General features: G+C 36.3%; 1 protein-coding gene across 2 annotated transcripts in view; it reads right to left on the bottom strand.

Annotated features, from left to right (window-relative positions):
• LOC145662276 (uncharacterized) overlaps positions 1–18,242 on the bottom strand; it is a 729,687-nt gene that overhangs the window by 379,196 nt on the left and 332,249 nt on the right. The gene's annotated exons all lie outside the window — the stretch shown is intronic.

Here is an 18,242-nt window from a genome sequence, read left to right as displayed (position 1 = left end):
TGGCTACACCCCTGGTTTGAAGCCTGTATGGAGGAAACAAAAACGGCGGAAAAGGATGAAATTGAGTCAGTATTAAATAAATACAAAATCCCTTTGCGTGAACTGCGATAAACTTAACACATTATAGTCGGGCAAAACTTCCGAGTTGAAGTCAGACTCAACTACTGAGCCAAGAGTCGGGCTTAACAACTGAGCTCATGAGTTGGGCTCAGGAGTTTGGGAATCTCTGCCGCCAATTATTCGAACCAGTGGTTAACTGGTAGGAACTGGTTAACCACTGGTACGATTTCATTCAGTCTTCTGCGTATTAAGTGAATCCTGATTATTCACTCAGTAGTGTTATAAAGCATAAAGTACTAACCGGTAAAGCCTGGTATTAACCTAGGGCATTTGCCCTGAGCTCGCCTTCGTCTCTCTCTTCTACTTCCCATCTATCTTTATTATAAAGCAAAAATACAAGAGTAACGCTAATATGCAAACTTCAAAACACTTAAGATATACAGGTTGCATACGCGTTTAGGCGAAATATATAGATATTATTAATCCTTATCTTTATTATCCTTAATCCTTATTATCGCAAAACGCCTCACTCACGCTAACTCCAAATAGTTCACAGTCAAGCAAATACTGTAGTTGCCACTAGCTGGGCTGCTGTTACGGGATGTTGCTAGTGTGCGGGCGAGTCAAAGGCTTGGGGTGGACAACTAGCACAATTAACCACTAAATTTCGATTTTTATATTCTGGTTGAATTTCTTTAATTGAGAAAGGAATTGAACGCCATAGAAAGGATAATGCTTCATGTAATTATCCCAAGATATTTTTTCTGTTATTAACGCTATTTGGTGGTTGAAAACTCTTGAACGAAAATATTTAGAACAAACGTGAAACGAGATTTCTTGGACAAAACACTTGAATTCAGCTGCTTTTCTTGACGTCATTTGCAACCTTGTCTGGCTGAAGCTTCCTTTGATCTTGTACGTCATAATATATTTTAATCAGCTTAATTTAATGGGAGCGATTTCTGATAGGCCCTATCTTCTAATAGATATGGACCATAAAAAAATAAATAAATAGAACTTTAAATAATTATACATAACATGTTCACAGTACAGTGCGCGATTTTGGACTTCGAAGAGTTTTATATATCATCATAAATAGAATATTATCCACTTTAATATGGTAAACTGAAGATGTCCATTAACTCGGCCTACCGCTAACCTCTCCCCTTTCACGTAATATAATAATTATCTTATTTTAAAATATCGTTCATTAACCACACTTGTCATTTATCGGTTGGTTGATTGATTTGAAGTTCCGTTCCGTTCAGCACCAAGGCTATATGAGATGTGGACCTACGAGACGAGACGAGACGAGACCTAATGTTCGTCACAGAGACGAGACGAGAGAATTTCAATTCAACATTTTGAGACGAGACAGCTCCAAATCTAGACTCATGGGCAACATTACGCGCCCCGAGTGCGCATGCACTAAGAATATCGCCCCAAATATAGTCTCATGGGCAACATTACCCGCCCCGAGTGCGCGTGCGCTAAGAATATAACCCCAAATCTAGACTCATGAGCAACACTACGCGCCCCGAGTGCGCATGCGCTAAGAATATAGCTAGAAATATAGTCTCATGGGCAACACTCCCTACCCCAAGAGCGCGTGCGCTAAGAATATAACCCCAAATCTAGTCTCATGGGTAATACTACCCGCTCCGAGTGCGCGGGCACCAATAAAATAGCCCCAAGTCTAGTCTCATGGGCAACACTACCTACCCCAAGTGCGCGTGCGCTACCCATAGCACCAAGAGACGTTGACTGCAATATTGTTATATAGCTTTTTTCTTTTTACATGTTTGGAATATACCAAAATAAAGTTTTTAAAAATATATATAGCTTATCAACTCGTAGGAGATTAACATATGTAAACATTTTCGTAAAATTATTCCAGAATTTTGAAATGTGGACGAAAATGTAGGAACACGGCGCATAAAATGCACAGAAACAGTAAATGTTTAGCTTGCAACTAAACAGAAAAATGTACTATTAATACAAACACTATAATTATAAAATACAAGCATCAAGTAAAGTAGTAAAAGCTCTCACCTCTGATGCGAAAGGTCTTTACTTCGAACTCAGGACATGTAAGTTTGTGGTGAACAATATAGTTTCCTTAAGTTTTCTTGGGGTCCTCCCGTGTCCTCCCACATTATGATTCTACCTATTATTTTATAATTATTCACTTTCAATAATAATTCGTTTCTTTTTAAATTCAGAGACATAACAGTGGGACGTTAAATTACTGATAAACAACGAAAAAATGTAAAACTCTAACTCCATGTATGGTCTATGGAACCCTGAAGCTTAATGTCGCGTTCACAAAAGCTCTCCACTGACTTCTATCCTTAGTCAACTGGATCCAGTTTCTACTTTGTATTCCTATTTCTGCGAGATTCATCTTAATATTATCCTCCCATCTGTACCTAGGTCTTCCTAATGATCGTTTTCCGATTGGTCTTCCGGTTAAGATTTTGAAAGCGTTCCTACTGTCTTCCATTCTGGCTACAATCACATGCCCACCTGAGCCTCCTAGACTTAATGACCCTAACAATGTTTGGTAATCGATATAAATCATGCAATTTCTCGTTATGAAGTTTCCACCATCCCCCATTCGAGTTCGTCTTGGGTTTCAATATTCGTCTCAGAATTTTATTCTCAAGTACTTTCAGTTTGCGTTCTTCCCTTAAAAGTAAGCGATCATGTTTCGCAACCATACAGTACAATAGGCCCGTAAAGTGTATATCTTAACATTTATTTTTAAAAAAAATACCAAAAGTATTCCAAAAATGAAAATTGTATATTGACTATCATCATTATATGTATTCTGCCATTATTGGCAAGTCACTCTCCGCAAGTGAGAAGCTTCCGTGCTACACAGCCTTCCGCTAACCTCTTCACGAACGATTTTTCTGTTTTGATATCGTCCATTAATTGTAGTCTCCTTCGCTCCTCCCTGTTTTTCCTGCCACCATATCATCTAGCAGGTCCCTCATGATACAGTTACTTCTTAGCCAATGCCCCAACCAGTTTTCCCTTCCTCTTCTTAATAATAATTGACTATATCATTGGTCAAAAACATCTACATCCTTTCATAATGTGGTTTCCATTAAGTTATGAGGAAGTTCTTTTATCTATCATGCACGCTGTTAAAATAATCGCCTTTTTATGAGTTCACATTACAAACCTTTGCTACACAAATTCCCACAGAAACAAACTGAAATGAATGGAACTCTACTGCTTCACTGAACGCAACAAAAAGTTGGAGAGTCTGTCCATAAACTTTTTTTTTTTTTTTTTAACATGGCTGTAATATCACAACACAACACGTGTTTTACCTTTGCTCCCGTTTCCACTTTCAACGTACGCACAAAGCCAGAAGATGATAATAGAAAGCCACAACTTCCGAGGAATAGAGAAAAAACTTCCGGCAGACAGAGGTAGGTAGGTACATTCGCAACAAAACAGAATCTTTCCACTGCCATTATAGAATGTGTTGCGTAACCACTACGATTAGTATTCTTTCTTTCCTTATTGTTCTTGTTTCGTTCCTCATGACATCCTACGAAGAGAGCAGGGGAAGAAAACCACATTTTTTGGGGAAGTGTCAATATATTAAGGTCATTTTTTTTTCACCTGAGGCGGTCATTTGCAGATGATAAATTATTCTTGGTAGCATTTGCAAATAACATTCTCCTGTGAAATCTATGTAGTAGATGTATATGAAAGTCAGTATGTTTATGACTTAATAACTCTTGAATAACGAGACCGATCTCGATCAAACTTTCAACATAGATGAGGTTTGGGCCTCGGATGGTTTTTATTATTTCACTTTGACGATACAACTTAGTGGAGGGGGAGGAGAAGATATATAAAATGATTTTAAAAAATGCCGATATTAGTGTCGAATCCATGGTTTTTGTGGTCGCTGAAACGAACAGTGACACTTCCGATTCCGTTTAATCCAAAGTCAGCCATTTATGCCCAAAATGAAAGTATTCTCGCCGAGGGAAGAACGGGTATTCTGCTAGTATAAGCAAATACATTCCAGCACAGTATAATGGTACGTGGAAAAAAATATAGTCCACAATGGTGGATATGTTGATGAAATTTAAAAAAAAGGAAATGAAATCTTTTAAGTTTTACGTCCCACGGTTATGTCGGCTAGGCTAAAGGAGACGATGATGGTGAGAAATTAATTAAACAGTGGAATGAAGAAAGTGGGAGGAAACGGGAGACTCCGGAGAAACCCCCCACGCACACGGTGTTTGTCCACCACAAAGCTCAATTGGCGCGAGCTGGGATCGAACTAAGGACCCCATGCATCAGAGGAAAGCGTTCTACCACTCTACCACCGCGTCTACTTGCGTTTAACAAAACAAAGAAAGTACAAAACAAATTCCCAAATTCTACAACAAAATTATATTATTTTACGAAGATTACAAGATACAGATACTCTATTTTAAGTGTTATGCTTTTTTTTCTTTTTATTTAACTTTCAGAAGTTAAAACATTTGTATCAGAGCGTTACTTATTGCCATTCTAATATATGAAGCGAAAACAAACTATATAGTTAATGTGATTCCGACTCTGTAAACAGATCGAAGAATGATTCCGATAAACAAATCGCCGCCGTCCGTTCAGGTTATTTTGAATTATCACATACCAAGAAAGCTTCTGTTCCTTCCTGGAAGAAAGACTATAACCAACCCCAACAGATATTTCCCTCCGGAGTCTCTGTCTTGTCACAAGAACAGCCAGCTGCGACTTTGCTTATTGCTGTTGTCGCTTGTCGTTCTTCTTCTTTTCCTTTTCTGTCAGCCATCTTGGCAGTGATGCCAGGTCCTTTCAAACAAATAATACTCCCAGTAATGCTGAATATAATACTCGAAAAGTAGTATTCAAAAATTTCTCTACATTCAATGCAAATAAGAAAAACAAAATTACAAGTATTAGCTGTACATCACGAACATATGAAGAAACCAACAGTTATCTTGTTTTAAAACTACGGTTCTGTCTGTAAACTGAAATTACTATTAAAATGAATTATGACGAAATGAATCGTGAAATAATGATCCTTTTGCTTGATAAGTTAGTGCATGCAGCATATTATTTGACAATCACAAGGAAGAGAGCTACATTATTTCAACAATCGATCTGTTTTCCACTTGCCTTGGTGTCCACTACTGCTGTTTATTTCTAACAATAGTCGACAGTGACAATAAACGCAAATCTTTCTGTTTCTTGAACAAAGTTATTATTACGGAAAGAGCAACTGACCGTCATTGGAGATAAATACAGCAACCCAAAAGCAACCAAAAAGCATAACAGGAATTTACACATATAGTTGGTACCTTGAACATGGTTGTGGTTGTTTAAGGGTCCAGAAGAAACTAATTTTAAAAGCATAGTAAAGCATAATTTTAGAAAATAAAGCATAAAGCACGTATATAGCACAATTCTTTAAAAAATATATCTTTAACTACAAGTTTAACATACTGTATTAATACTTTTAAAACCAATATTTACAATACAAAAGCATTGAGAACAACACTGCAACAATGAAAAGCTTATTTTTATTTCTGTAAACTTTTCGGTGTAATCCTTTGATGTGGAGAAAAGAAAAAAAAAGGAAAAGAAAACCAGCCAACAATGAATAATACACAAGAACTCCACAATATATTGTTTTGTGTACCTCTTGAACTTGAGCATCTTGTGCACTTTTTGGTGGCATCTTTTACTGTCCCTTTCTGTATGTATGCACCTCCAAGGCGCACATACTAGTGATAAAAAAAATAAAAGAAATAAAACTGACTCGAGTAAAGCATCTCCTTACAGTACATTAAGTAGAAAGTTCATTAAATATGAAAGAAACTGGTTGCATAAAATATTAATAAAGAGATCAAAATATTTAGAATATTTAATGTATAGTAAATACTACACATTATATCCGATTAATGTAAAACAATCATTGAAATTAATAATAAAGCATAATTTGGAAAATATAAAGCATAATTAAACAAAAAATAAAGCATAATGTGGGTTGCTCTATTGATTATGCATGTCTCACAGACGAGAGATGACCAGCGAAATTACTTTAAAAAAAAAAAAAAAACTATCTGCTCAGTAATTAATACGAGCATGAGGAAAATTTAAATTTCCAGAGGCTTTCAAGTCAACTGCATACTTCAAGTGCAACGTAAACCAGAATAGCTCTTCATTTCAGACGTTCAGCTAAAATATTCCCTCATTCCCTTTCTACGCCATCGAATTTATCCCTCTTCCTGACTACACTGCATCTTGGTTTTGTAGTTTTGGTTTCGATTTTGGAAGAAAGAAAGAAAAGAAAAGAAAAAAAGACCGCCTGACTTCACGATTGATGGAAAATAAGAGACGTGAATTCTTCACGCAGGATGGCGCACTTTTTTTCTTTCAACTTTAAATCGTGAGAATTTTCTTTTCCTACCAACGTTACAAAGCACATTCATAATTTCATGGCACGGATATTGATGTTGTCAAAAACTACCAATATTAGTACTGTTTCTTTGCATGTTTGAAATACATTTAGTCCGAAGAAAGATCTTACTTACGGAGGATGGTATACGTAGGAAAAAACTACGATCACGAAAACACAAAAATCATCTTATCTACGTCTCTATTCTTAGGATATTTGAGGTCACTTTATTATAAAGACGTCTTCTGATTTTAGTTAATATTTAACATAGCACGATGCTTTTAAATGTGGTAATTATTATTATTATTATTATTATTATTATTATTATTATTATTATTATTATTATTATTATTATTATTATTATTATTATTATTATTATTATTAACCGATACGTTTTGATTTACTTCGTGCTGGCTTTTCTTTTACTTTCTGGTTTTAGCTTTTTTTTTGGGGGGGGGGAGGTCCAAAAGATCCAACATATTTCAGGCAAAATTTTTCTTGTACGTCTTATATCTGGAGAACTACACATAGTGTAGCCAAACCCAAAGTATCACTTAACTCACATCAGTATGATGTGCTTATTCCATAAAAAATACGAAAATTCGATTTAGGGGCCGTTCACAAACTTTGCGGCCCCTGATCCAAAAACTAATCATTGGCCAAGATCGCAATCTTTTGATGCATTTTTTTTTAATCATTCCTAATATTCTTGTTTTCCAGTTTCAGTGTTACTTCTAGATTTCGTTTCCTATAACAATTTTCGTATCAGAAGATTTATAGACCTCCCTGCTAGTCCAGTGAATAGCGCGTGCCTTTGGTGCTCGGGGTCACCGATTCGGTTCCCAGTGGGAGAATTTAAAATTTGAACGCATTACGGATTACACCTGAAATTTTAGCCCCACGCAGGGGTGGATTAACCATTCAGCAAAATAAGCACGTGCTTAGGGCATCAAGGGACAGGGGCACCACAGAAAGTTTACAGAGCCAAATTTACCATGATCTATGGGCCATATGGTCCAATACTGCAAATAGTGTAGCTGAACTAGGACCTGCAGAAAGAGACCCAAAATTAATATATATATATATATATATATATATATATATATATATATATATATATATATATATATATATATATATATATATATATATATATATATATATATAATTAACTAACTCTATGGCCTATGGAATCCGGAGGTTCAATGCCGCGTTCACAAAGGTTCTCCATTGGCTTTTATTCTTAGCCAACTGGATCCAGTCTCTACTTTGTATTCCTGGATCCGGTCTCTACTTTGTATTCTTATCTCTGCGAGATCCATCTTAATATTATCCTCCCATCTGCGCCTTGGTCTTCCTAATGGTCGTTTTCCAATTGGTCTTCCAGTCAAGACTTTGAAAGCGTTTCTAGCTACATGACCCATCCACCTCAGCCTCCTAGACTTGACGACCCTAACAATGTTTGGTAAACCGTATAAATTATGTAGTTCCTCCTTATGAAGTTTCCGCCATTCCAAATTCCCGTCCATGTTGGGTCCGAATATTAGTCTTAGTATCTTACGTCCTTGGAATCTGTATTCCATAGGGTTTCCAACGATGTAACAATCATGACTCTGTGATAATTAGGGATATTACCTGGGCCCCTCAACGTCAGAACCTACGATTTCGTTCAAATCCCTGACAAGCGTAGAAAGGTTAATAATAGAAATAAGTCGTGCTTTATTTATTTCCTAAAATCTTCCAGAGTTCATTCCTAATCCTAACTGCCTAAACGCGTAGAAACTAGAAGAGGTCTCGACTTGAATATACTTGCATAGTACTCTACGCGTATGTATCTTTCTTGCATTTAGAAACAATGTTTAATTCTGCAAGTCACGATGTCTGTTAAGGAGGGAGGCAGGAATATTCCATTATAATGATAAAGATGTCAGCCAAAGAATGTATCATGTCAAAAGAGATGCAAGGTCATCTCCAACTGCGATCATTTGGAATGGCGCGCGACAACATTGTACGATCATAGGTTCCGGTCCTCATCGATATATTTGTTTATCATTTGTTTTCTTATTACGTTGTCAGATGCATCAATAAATATATTTTCGATATATGTATACGATCTACGCTACTAATGTGAGTTTCTACACAGAAAGGCGCCGCTTTAGACACGGGCATTGGAAGAAGCCAGGCTCCTCTTGCTATTCCAACAGACAATTTCTTGACGCATCTTTTGAATTCGCTCTTCCCTCACTACATTTGAGTTTGCTGTGTCTATGTGTCGCTTGAGAACTCCTCTATTCCTCTAGAGGGGAATTCTCAGATCCCTTCTGCATCTGCAACAACAAGTTATGACCTAAACGAAAGCAGTGTAAGGGCAGTACATGCAGTGATACTACGTCAAAGGGAAATTTTCCACCACAACGGGATATTTTGAAATGAAAATGTACCAAGAAAAAGAAAGGAAAATTTTATTTTCAAGAAAGAAAAGGCGGTACTTTCACATTATTAAGAACACGCTAGTGGGCCTTACAAGATTGTAATGTTATTAGAATCACGCTAGTGGGCCTTACAGGATTGTAATGTTTTTAGAATCACGCTAGTCGGCCTTGTAAGATTGTAATGTTATTAGGATCACGCTAGCAGGACTTATAATGTAATGTTATTAAAATCATCCTAGTGGGAATTGTAAGATTATAATGTTATTAGAATCACGCTAGTGGGCTTTGTAAGATTGTAACGTTAGTGCGTCCGTTACTCCACATGATAACTCTTGAACGAAAGCGAATTTTTGAATTCTGTTTCTTGCAATAGATACCTGGAATGATTATTTCGGCCGAGTTTGTTAATGGAGTCAATCCGTTAATATCTTCACGGGTAACGGTGAATATCCTTATCCCGTTTAAAATCCATAACATTTCCTAGCTTTTATGCAACCTGTGGAGTAGCAATGAAATGTTGGTTGCCTATGATACAAGGATAAGTAGCTTTTCTTACTGGAAGATGCTTATTAGCATCACGTTAGTGGCCCTTTATACATTGCCCTATGCTCTTTATTATCTTTAGCGGATTTTATATTCATTTTCTTCCTGTAAATGTAGTTTCTTTTTCCTTTTTTAAGTGAGTTTTGTTTCAATTTGTGAAACTACGTTAGACTTCCGAAGCATAGAGGTTCAATATTGTAACTTTAAGTAACATATTTATCAGCTCTGGTATCTTCAATACGCGGTTAAAAACAGGGTAAGAGAAAAATTATTGTACTATAAATTTCTAACGTGAGAGTTTCTGCATTACAATTTATAGGCTAAAATGCTTTTTACTTTTCAAATGAAACTACGATATAAGCGTGTACTGAGAAACTTTGAGACTTTGCATAGCCGCGACTGAGTGTTAAATACATTATCGAGTACAATTTGGTCCTTGTAAGCTATAGCAAAGTCTACAAGCTCAATCAAAGTGTAACGTTTTCTTCGTGCATATGTATTAAAACAGAACAGGTAACATCAACATCACCTTAGTAAGCAGAAGTGGGGGGCGAGAAGGTTCTTGAAGTAGCCTACGGAGGAAGAGAACCTTAATTTGGCCTGTGCTATGCTGTTTCAATACACGTTATACTTGTAGTTTTCTCCTTAAGACTTGATTTTACTTTTTACAGCATCAGTTATATCAGCAATATATTTCAGGAACGTGTGTGCAGTGTTCCTGAGATACTGTAACATTGAAGACACTCAAGCATAGTACGGAAATAAAGAATGATGAAGGATTAGGAGAAAGAACGCCTCAAGCATATGCAAACCAACATACGTCAATGTTAATTCGGTTGCTTAGTATAAGGGGTACATCATGTTCGATTCCTTTCTTGACACAGAACTGGAACCCAATCGTTTCTACCACTTCTCTCACTTTGTCAAGTGTCACAAAAACTGTGAGGAGAAAAAAAAGTAAAGAAAAGGCATGTGATAGCCTTGTGCCTGGACAGCTGAAACCAAGCAGCAGGCAGAACATCGCTGCTCAGAGATTCGCACACCAACTCTTATGAAAATCTTCGTGTGGCAACTACAAGAGGTTAGATACAATTATTACAGAGGAAGATTTTGCATCTGCATAGCACATAAAATAAAAATGTAATGAGAAGAAATGATACCAATATTTTTCTAACTACTGTATTCTTAAACTACTAGCAACCCAACGGTGCTTATTACTTGTAGGGCTTGAATTTCCAAGCCTTTAGAAAGGCGTGTACAACATCTTGAAAGGTCTTCAAATCATTTGTTGATAAAATAATCGAGAGAGCTTTATTTGTGGTCACTCTAACTCAAAATATATTTGCCGAATTTTAGACGAAAACGGAGACAATTTTGCAAGCTCCAACAACTAAAGCATCTTCTCAAAGAAGTGGACTTACCTCAACTTGCTCACTTCGTACATTTTAGGTAAATATCTATACGTATTAAAAATGTGTATTTTCAGGATATCAGGAAAACATATTTTTGCTGGAACTACAATACAGTGACCAAGTTCTCCCCGTAGTCTAATGGCTAGGGTGTGAGTCTTTGATGCAGTGTCACAGACCAAAATTATATCCACAAAGAAATTAAATGTCGACTGAAAACAGAGAATTCTTGTTATTATTCAGCTCAAAATCTTCGCGAATCCTGTCAAAGAATTTGAAGCTTAAAATACATAACACGATAATTATGACTGTTGTATTGTACGGTTGCGAAACATGGTCGCTTACGCTGAGGAAAGAACGTACATTGAAAGTATTTCAAACTAAAATCTTGAGAAGAATATTCGGACCCAAGAAGAACGGGAGTAGAGAATGGTCGAAACTTCATAACGAGGAACCACATAATTTATACCGTTTACCAAACATTATTAGGGTCATCAAGTCTAGGAGGTGCAGATGGGCAGGTCATGTAGCCAGAATGAAAAAAAAAATGTAGAAAAGCTTTCAAAATGTTAACTGGAAATAAAATCGAAGAAAGACAATTAGGAAGACCTAGACGCAGATGGGAGGGCAATATTAGGATGGATCTCAGAAATAAGAATACCAAATAGAAACGGGATCCAGATGTCTAAGTACAGGAGCCAACAGATAACTTTTGTGAAGGCGGCATTAAACCTCCGGGTTCCATAGGATATAGTTTTAAATAACTTGATTTAACTTTGCTCTTTAGACGAAATTTTGGCGCAAAATTTAACTATTCATATCACTGTAGGGAATTTTGGATGAAAATGGGAAATTTTGAGTATCTCTCAAGAGGAAATTTTCTCCACAGCACTAGCATCACTGAGAACAAGAAAAGGGTTGATGACTTGAGGATGTTGTTTCTCCATGCTTCTTTTTACCCCATCTTGAGACACCTCACCTTCTCTGAAGATTTACGGGGGTGGCACAGGAAGCAACTAGCTCCCTCTTGTGAGAAAGAAAACGCTACGTGAAATACTGTACTGAGCGGCATGGAAAGAAGCCATTAGACGTTTTGTTTTGTTTGGCTCTGCTTCTCTGCTCTCGCGAAAGAGCGTTAACCGTCAGTAGAAATAGCTCCCCTCACAGCTTGGTTTCATGCATGGCGTTGCACACTGAGAATTCCATACTCCTTTTATTTTCAATACGTCTTTTTTGAACTTTGGTATCTATACGCTTAGACTTTCTTTTGTCTATAGTTACTGATATCTATACGTGTTTTCAACTCTTTTTTTTGGGGGGAGGGGGAATTGCACATAGTCTGTTGGACGCATCTGCGAGAAGTTTTGCCAAAATTTGTCATGCAGGAATTTTGCCAATCCTTCGGTGCATACAGCTCCTGTCTGTCTTACGCTACGCCGCATTAAGAGATAAACTTATTTGAATTGTTGAACACAATCTTTACCTACAAGCAACTCATTTCTTTGGATTGGGCAGTGATTCGCCTTAAGAGTCTTCATCCCGGCGAAATTAAAATACCGCTAATTTTACAGTAATTATGTGATATCTTCAAATAGATAAAAGATAATTGAAATATGGAACAAGAGCGTCCTAGACAATATTATTTTGCGTGAGGTACCGTTATCACAAGTCACCTAGTGGCTTTCCGTTTTCAGCTGGTTAGAAACGCGAAAATAAATGCCGATTTTCAAAATGGCTCGAAATCGAAAGCAGATAAGTGAGTCGTGATAACGGTTTCTCATGTAAAATAATATTGTCTAGGGCGCTCTTGTTCCACATTTCGATTATCTTTTATCTATTTGAATATATCACATAATTACTGTAAAATTAGCGGTATTTTAATTCCGCCGGGATGAAGACTCTCAACTGTTAATTCTTACGAAAAATGTTTGAGTATATATATGTTGTGGTAATACTCCTAGGTATATATTAGCACCTATATACAGTATATTACTCTGTATATATATTTAATATTTTGTTACACAACAAGAATAATACACTTTGAATTACTCTGTTGATGAGAGAAATTGCAAGTGTCCATGTGCCTCTTAAGACAGGATGCAGAAACTGATGACAGTTTAATAAGAGTACATCTCAGTATTAAATGCTTGGAGGAGATCTGGGTGGGAAATATCATCCTAGTAACATTATTTCAAATGTTTCATCGTTTATGCCAATAGTATTACGAATAAAAGGAACATTGTTTGGATCTACAGTATGTAACTTGGATTTACGTGGGTTGTTCGATATATGTTTCTCGAAGCTGTAAAATATTTATTTTTTACGATACATTTGTAAACTATACGTATACATGTGTAGGTGGGATCTTCCTCACCTCTCCACATAATCACCATTGAGATTCAGGCATTGTCTTACCGTTGTACCAATTTGTCCAAACCCTTTACAAAAAAATCAGGGCTCTCGCTATTTAGCACTCTCTTTACATTTCGCTTCACTGCTTCATCTGTTTCGATACGTTGACCTTGCAATGCAGACTATAACACCGGAAAAAGATGGAAGTAACTCGGTGCTAAATTGAGACTATATGGAGAGTGGGAAAGCCGTTCCCATCCTAATTCTTCAATTTTGTGTCTTGTTTGCGTGCTGAGTGGGGGTGGGCGTTATCGTCAAGAAGAGACCAGGTCGCTTATGTCGAATTGCGGTTTCCCTGAAGAACAGTTCAGTTTCAACATAAGTGAAATGATCTCCTGTCAACTGGTGAAGAAGTTAAGCGGAATGTAAGGAGTGTGATAAATAGCCAAAGCACTGATTCTTTTTTTTTTTTTTTTTTGCAAAGGGTTTCGACAAATTGGTGCAACGGTGAGACAAATGGCTGAATCTCAATGGGGACTATTTGGAAATGTGAAAAAGGACTCACCTACACATGTATGTGTAGTTTACAAACGTTATCTTAAAAAATAATTTTTTTACAGCTTAGGGAAATTTAGAAAGTGTATATTTTGAACGACCCACGTATAAGTCAACCATTGATCCCCAGAATATTAAGAGTCTTCATCCCGGCGAAATTAAAATACCGCTAATTTTACAGTAATTATGTGATATATTCAAATAGATAAAAGATAATCGAAATGTGGAACAAGAGCGCCCTAGACAATATTATTTTACATGAGAAACCGCTATCACGACTCACTTATCTGCTTTTAATTTCGAGCCATTTTGAAAATCGACATTTATTTTCGCGTTTCTGAACAGCTGAAAACGGAAAGCCACTAGGTGACTTGTGATAACGGTACCTCACGCAAAATAATATTGTCTAGGGCGGTCTTGTTCCATATTTCAATTATCTTTTATCTATTTGAAGATATCACATAATTACTGTAAAATTAGCGGTATTTTAATTTCGCCGGGATGAAGACTCTCAACTGTTAATTCTTACGAAAAATGTTTGAGTATATATATGTTGTGGTAATACTCCTAGGTATATATTAGCACCTATATACAGTATATTACTCTGTATATATATTTAATATTTTGTTACACAACAAGAATAATACACTTTGAATTACTCTGTTGATGAGAGAAATTGCAAGTGTCCATGTGCCAACACGTGAGAAAGTATAGTCGTTGTACTGAATACGACGTTACAACATCGCTAGCACATGGCATAGAAGAAATGTATAAATATTTCGCAATCTGTTTGAAAGCAATGATAAGAGTACAGGGTCTGTTTCCGTTAAAAAATAATAATAATAATAAACAAGGACAACCAAATGTCAATTGGGATATCACAAACAGAAATAAATTTGGCAGTAATTCGTATGTAAAGTGTTGTCCAAGAATAGGAAACAAAAGTTTTATCATCTACCGATAAAAAGTAAAATAAAATAATTCCTTCAGCCCCTAATTTACATTTTTGTATATAAGGTTATTTACTCCTTACGACGTTGAACATAACGTGAAATGTTTCTTTAAGAGAAACGGTATACTACAACAATAACACTAACATTTTTATTTAAATTGTAGTCTATATTACAAGAGAAATCTGCTCTATTAGCTCACTTTCCAGGTAGTAAAGCAAGATAGTAGTAAGAGAGATTCCAGCTTTGCTCATTTAAGAACTCTTTAAGTAGCACGACAACCAGCGGCGGTTCTTGAAGGAAGTCACATTGGTAAGGTAGTTTATCAAATGTACTAATTCTTCTAAACAGGTCTTTGAAGAGCTGTTTCCCCCTTTTCTTACATTGCAGCGTTAAAATTGACACTTTTACCGATGTAATTCCCATCAAGAACCGCCATTGGCGTCAACTGCGATTATGTTCCATCAACATATCGGCCTTCTTATTGGCTGATAGGCTTCATTGTCGGTTGTTCAGAATTGTCAGTAGAAATATCACTCACAGTATATTATGATTAATAACCGAAATCTACATAAAAAATAAATATATCGATGTTTGACATTTAACTCCTCCCAGATTGCCACATCAATTTTAATGATTTATTTATTTATTTATTATATATAAGTGGACCCTGGCCTAAATTAAGTTTTTAGTACATTTTCAGTAAGGGAGGAAGACACATAAATATATGCAAAAACGACTGATAGTTTTCGGGGTCGCTGAGATGAATAGTGACCTTCCCATTGTCGTTTGAGTTCAAAATCAGCCCTCATTGATATGAGACCGAGGGACTAAGATGAATAATGACACTCCCGATGCCGTTTACGATCAAATTCATCCCCCATATGTCTCCTAAGGGATACAAATACTTCATATAAACCTGTCCTTCCGGTGCGAAGAACGCCCACTTCAGCTAGCCTATTTATAAAACTACCAAATTCTGAAACGGAAGAAATGCATTATTATTATTATTAGCCATTTTACAAACTTCGGCCATAACGGTGGACATCTTCAGAAAGTTAGGATGACGAAGGGTGTCTATAACAAACCTTCAACCATCAGGGTGACCTTTAGCTTCCTTCAAGAAACTTACTTCAAAACGTATCAAAGCAAAATTTACGGTATTTAGTTCAGCTCATTGACAACATTACATTCTTATTGATAAATTTTATACCCAGAATACACAATAACAAGAGACAACGTTTCATCGAATTTAATTTATGGTGGCAAAAAAAAAGAAAGAAAAGCGGAGCGTAGTAGCTAATGCTCTCGCCTTCGGGACGAGCGGTGCCAGGTTCGACTCCCGGTGGGGGCACTCGGTTGAAAAAGTGTAAAACAATTTCTCAGGCCAGCCGTCCTGAATGAGGTTTTTCCTGGGTTTTTACTCATTCACACCAGGTAAATGCCGGGGTAGTATCCAATTTATAGGTCCCAGACCGTATCCTTCCTTCCCTTTCCCCGGATAGTGTGCTCGCCGAGGGTCGTCATCCCTCAAAACGTGACGAGATAAATGGTCTTAGATGCCGAAAGCCTAGAAATCTAAATCCTACATCTAATTTATTTATATAAATAAAAATGACTGACGTTTGTAATTTAATAACTTTTGAACCATCGAACCGTTCTCGATCAAATTTTCAAACCGATGAGGTTCGGGTCTAGGATGGTTTTCATAATTTCAATTTGACGGTGCAGCTGAAGGGAAATTGATACTATATATATATATATATATATATATATATATATATATATATATATATATATATATATATATATATATATATATATATATATATATATATATGTATGTATGTATGTATAAAAATAATCGAAAATGACTGATATTAGTGTCAACTCCATAGTTTTCAAGGTCGCTGACATGAACAGTGACACTTCCGATGCCGTGTAAATCCAAATTCAGCCCCACAACTTAGGGGAGGGCAAAATATATATTAAAAAAAGTATCGAAAATAACCGACATTAGTATCGAATCCATAGTTTTTGAGGTCGCTGACATAAATAGTGACTTCCGATGCCGTTTAAATCCAAATTCAGCCCATAATAGTAATATTTAATTTTTATTGATATACATTACTAATTATTTTCTGATTTTTCATTATATTTTCTTTGTTTCTAGCGATTTAAATTCTTATTTTAACCTAACGAAACGGGTAATTGACGCTAGTATATTTATCTATTTATCTATTTTCATACGCACGTATTACATTATGTAGCTATAACCTTGAACGTACAAGAGTTCAAAGGCGAAACCAGAAATATACCTAACCACAAACATCATCACGTTTCCGTTTCCACATATATATACGAAACTTATTATGAATCTATTTTTAAATTCGTGTGATAGGAAGGTGACACAGCTACGATGAAACGTAATTTATATGTTACTCACGAAAGCTTTTAGAAACCACTTACTATTATTATATGATGCTCAAAATGGAGAACAATATTCATATTTATAATAATTACAGCGGTGATAATTAGTAAATTATGAGTGCTTTATAGTCCAATGATACTTTTAGCTTTGAAATACTCAAAGGAAAGGTGCTTTTATTGCTGAAGAACTACCACGAATAACCCATCCGATAGAGAATTTATTGTCCGGAAAGATTCTTCAGCAAATGCTACACAACACAAGGTGATCTTAGTGGCTATTTGAAGATTGTCTTTCTGTCTGCGTGCGCTTCGTGACTATAGCTTCGCTGATAACGTAAAACCAGGCCTCTGTTGAGGCTGTGAGAGAAGCAGCAGAGTGTGTGGCCACCCTGCTACATTCCCTCCGGTCATCGCCCCTGTGTAGAGAGGGGTTGTTTCCCCTCCTGCAGTCGATAAAACACCCTTCAGAGATGGGGACGAGATGAGAAAAAGAAGATGAAAATAAATAAATAAAAGAAAAAAAAACTAAAGTTCAGCTTCTTCAGATACGATTCTGGTTTCTCCTGTTGGTGCGTCGTACCATACGCACGTGCGTGTTGACTGGGTTCTGTTCTGGAGTCTTTTTTTCTTAACTACCAGTGACCGACCGGTTCCGTTCCGACCGAACAGAGAACTGGACCGAAGAATGCGTTCTCGAAGCAAATGTATGTAATGTAATCGAAACCATACAACAGAATAATTGAAGGACGCACTTAACGCTAATAAGCATGAAATACAAAAACTGCAGTAAAACAGCGAACACATTTTGATTATGCATATTCAATCTTAGAAAAGTGTTACATTCGCGCTTTCTAAGATTTTTTTTTTTTAAATTTTAAATATCGATTTTATGTAAGCAAACATTTTTGGATTTTGACTTAGGAACTAAAATTTAAAAAAAAAAGAAAATGATTAGTCAACTATTCTGTTTCACCTTGGAGACTACTGAAGATGGTTTTCTCGGGTTACTCATGTTTATTTGCACATCCTCATTCCACCAATTCGTCCCTCTCGA

Source organism: Thermobia domestica, chromosome 10 (assembly GCF_964235325.1).
Source record: "Thermobia domestica chromosome 10, izTheDome1.hap1.1, whole genome shotgun sequence".
In the NCBI taxonomy this organism is placed as follows: domain Eukaryota; kingdom Metazoa; phylum Arthropoda; class Insecta; order Zygentoma; family Lepismatidae; genus Thermobia; species Thermobia domestica.
Note: the sequence above shows the minus strand (reverse complement) of the source record. Positions and strands in the feature narration are given on the sequence as shown.